Below are 3,829 nucleotides of genomic sequence, written 5' to 3'. Positions count from 1 at the left end.
ATTGTATCAACTTCTTCTATGCTTAAAATTCATAACATAAGATGCTTATAACATACACAATACATCAAATTTAAGCATGAAAAGAACATGAATTAAGAATTGAAGAGATACTATATAGGTATACTTCCTGATTATCTTCTTCAAGGAATTTATTGTAGTCAATCTTGATAGCTCTGATATCATGTTGAGGTGTAGAGAAAGAAGATATGTAGAGATGTGAGGGAGAGAAGAGATACACCATGAACACTCCCAAAGGCTATATATATATATATATATATATATATATATATGAGACCTAGTTTAGATAGGATGAGCTATATATAGCTTAAATAGCACCATCCTTGAGAAATGACATAATCCTAACCCTAATTTGTATCTATTCAAGGGTGGGAGGTCTCAATTGTATTCGCCCTTTTGGTACATCCATGCTATGAAATCTTTGTCAATGTAACCATTTAATCTTTCTATTCTATCATCTTACATCCATTGTTGAGAGTAAGAGAGAGTGTGTGAGAGGTGTGTTGAGCTAGGGACTCAAAGAAGGTAGAGTTTTTTGTTGTATTATTGCTTTTCTCTTCTTCTCTACTAGCTTCTTTACTGATTGGTGCCATATATGAAGGAGCAATGGCATTGGCTTCTGCTTTTTGGGTCATGGAACCATCTTCTAGCCTTCAAGATTTTGGACTACAATGTACAAAGGTAAGTTGGCGAGTTCACTATAAACTTGATGCTAGTCTTGTGTTCAAACTTTTTTGGATAGGAGAGAAGGATGCACGATTAGTTAGAGTGGAGTGTCAAGAGACAAGGTGAGAGATTGTTGCCAAAATGAGTTGCAACCTTGTTTTATGGTTCACTGCATTGCCTCTTGTTGTTTGTTCTCAGGTATGGTAGTCATTGCACTGGTTGCTCTCCTCAAATTGTTTAACATTTGCATTGAAGCTGGCTATTGTCACCATGAGACTGTAGTTTTTGCTGTAGCCACCTTCCTTGCACAACACCTCCTCGGGGTGGCAGATTGCTAGCAGCAAGCATACAAAATTGTAGGCAAACGGCTGCAAGTTGGTGGACGATCACCAGGTGTTTAGAAGGTAGTACCATGCGTAGTACTTGGCCTTTGTTAATACGGCAAGCCACTTCACATGCATTTCGGATAGTGCTATTATGGGATTATTGCATAACAATTATGAACGATTTCCTTGGCGGCTCATCTGAGCGGCAACGTTTTGGTGCTGGCGGTGATTCGGCCTCTGGTGACATTATTTGGTTGGAGGTGGCGACTAGCTGCTACTGCATTTCTTGAGTTCCAGATGGTCGTTCAGTGTCAAGCTGAAGGCTACTAGTGGGTGGTAGCTCAATCTATGTTGACATCTGCGGCGGACTAGGCGGTGAGCAAGAGGCATTAGTGATGAGCAGGATAGTTGTCTTTTTGGCTGGGTAGTGACTGGAGGCTACTGGGTGGTAGTAAATTGCAATGAGCAGTAGGAGGCTTGTAGCAACTTGGCAGAGCAGCGAGGAGCAACTGATCTGTTCAAATTGGCATTACGTTCTCGGTGGGGTTGGCGCAGGTGGTGATGACGACGTCTTACAAGTCATCCTGTTTTTTATTTTTCTTTCTTCTTTAATTATGTTTTTTCCGTTTCTTTTTCTTCCCTTCCTTTTTGCTCTTCTTTGGGCACATTCACACAGAAATACACACACTAGCAACTCACCCATTCCCACCTTCACACACACATTATTAATGCACGTACATGCATAAACATACACACTCACTTACACATTAAGTCACACACTAACTTTAAGTCACGTTTACACACAATTATACACACACACACATATTAGGTTATACACATTTACACAAAAAATAAAAATAAAAACACCCCTCAACATATGCCCATACACAAACACACAAACTCTTGGACCTATTTTCAGAAGATTTATACATTGCTCTTTGTGTTGAAGTATTGCAAGCTTTTTTACCTACATCCTAGAATAATTTTCTTAGGACGTGGACTTGGCACATTATCCATGACTTGGCACATTGTTGGTTGAAATTATACTTGACTGTTGTGTTGTATACTTCTTTTGTGATAATGGGAGAGAACAATGGAAATCCCATTATTGAAAAGCTTGACAAGAACAAGTACCCTTCATGGAAGTTCCGTGTGACAAACTTTCTCATTGGAAAGGACCTTTATGAGTTTGTTTCAGATGAAGAAAATGAGCTAGAGCTAGGTATCCCTCTGACTGCAAATGAATTAAAGGCATAGAAAGAATGGAATGCAAAAGACAAAAAGGTGATGTGCTGGCTATCTACAGTCATATACTACGTTGGGACATATCGGGAATGCAGAAACTTCACATGCAGCTTGGATAATTTTTGAGAATATGTTTTCAGTAAATACAAAGGCACAAAAGATTCAACTCAAGCAAGAGTTGAATACCTTGAAGAAAGGGAAAATATTTGTCAATGAGTATGTTTTGAAGGTGAGGAACATTGCAGATGCTTTACTAGTGATTGATGCAATGCTTGATGATGATGATTTGGTCTCATCCACTCTGAGTGGCCTTAATAATGAGAAGGCATGGAAATCATTTGTTACTTCAGTGTATGTATGGAAGCCATTTCCAGATTTTGATGAGATGGTATCTCTCATTATTATCAAAGAGATTAATATGTAGAGTGACTCGTCTGAAAGAAATGGTGAACAGGTCGTCCAAGCATTTTACTCAAGTTTAGGAAGGAGATGTGGAAGATCCTCTTCGAGAGGCTGTAGTATGGGACATGCTGGCGTTAACCAGAAAAACACGTTCAATCATCAATTTGGTGAAATGTAGGTTTCAGAGAGCCGAGTAAACTTTAGAGGAAGGGGGAGATCTAGAGGAAGAGGTGGATGGCAGAATAGAGGTTCTAGAAATTCTGCTATTTTTTGCCATTATTGTGGAAAAACATGTCATATTGCAGGCCATTGTTATGCTAAGAAGGATGATATACGCAGTGGTAAATTGTAGCAAGGAAACTATGCATCGTCTTCACAATAGAATGAAGACAAAAATGAGAGTCTATTTGTTATCCATCATATGATGAATACAATTACAGGAAAGGGGACACATGACGATGTATGGTATGTCGATTCAGGTGCATCTAATCATATGACCAATCATGTTGAATGGTTTGGAGAGATGCAAGACTTACAAAATTCAGGTTATGTGTAGATGGGTGATGATTCATGCCACCCAATTTCACACATTGGAAAGGTTCCTTTGTCCTTGGATGATGGCCAGACAAAGAGTCTGATAGATGTACTACATGTGCCTTCAATCACAAAGAATCTAGTGTTTGTTAGCCAAATGGTAGAGCAAGGGTTGCAGGTCTGATTCAATGCAAAATGTTGTTTTGTAGAAGACTTTAATGATAAGTGAAGATTGGTCACAAAAGGAAGTAGAGTTGGCCACATGTTCACTTTAGATGCTGGAATTCCCGCAATGGATGCTGCTATGTATGCTAAAGGAAAAGGAGTGGTTGTAGACATTGAAATATGGAATAAACATATTGGACATGCAAATGTGCAAAGGTTGAAGTTAATACAGTCCAGAGGATTGGTTACAGGGTTACCTTCCTTTAGAGTTGCAGAATTTCATAAAGTCTGTGAAGCATGTCAGCTTTGTAAGCAAGCAAGAAAACCCTTCTCGCATGATAGAAAAGTAAGTAGAAACATACTTGATGTAGTGCATAAAGATGTTTGGGGGCCTACACAGAATGTATCTCTTGATGGTAGCAAATACTTTGTCACATTTATTGATGACTGTTCAAGGAAGCTATGGGTATATT

This window comes from Lygodium microphyllum, chromosome 6 (assembly GCF_053477565.2).
Source record: "Lygodium microphyllum isolate KBCC chromosome 6, Lygodium_microphyllum_v1.1.10, whole genome shotgun sequence".
NCBI lineage: Eukaryota > Viridiplantae > Streptophyta > Polypodiopsida > Schizaeales > Lygodiaceae > Lygodium > Lygodium microphyllum.
This window is presented reverse-complemented; position numbering follows the sequence as displayed.